Here is a 276-nt window from a genome sequence, read left to right on the forward strand (position 1 = left end):
CCCCCCTTTTTTCTCCCCCAAAAAAAAACCCCCCCCCCCAAAGGGAAATTAAAAAAGGGCCCCCCCGGGGGTTAAAGGGGGAGGGGCCCCGGGGGGGGGGGGGAAAAAGGGGTTTAAAAAGGGGGGGGGAAAAAACCCGGGAAAAAAAATTTTTCAAAAAACCCCCCCTTTTTTTAAAAAAGGGGGGGAAAAAAATTTTTTTTTTTTTAAAAAAAAATTTTTTGAAATTTTTTTAAAAAAATTTTTTTATCAGGAAAAAGATTTTTCCAAAAAAAA

The 276-nt window shown here is 39.1% G+C and overlaps 1 protein-coding gene across 1 annotated transcript in view; it reads left to right on the forward strand.

Annotated features, from left to right (window-relative positions):
• The window catches only part of LOC119582352 (AT-rich interactive domain-containing protein 4B-like), a gene marked incomplete at its 3' end in the record, with an annotated part of 36,609 nt that overhangs the window by 29,682 nt on the left and 6,651 nt on the right, over nucleotides 1-276 (forward strand).

Source organism: Penaeus monodon, chromosome 15, assembly GCF_015228065.2.
Source record: "Penaeus monodon isolate SGIC_2016 chromosome 15, NSTDA_Pmon_1, whole genome shotgun sequence".
NCBI lineage: Eukaryota > Metazoa > Arthropoda > Malacostraca > Decapoda > Penaeidae > Penaeus > Penaeus monodon.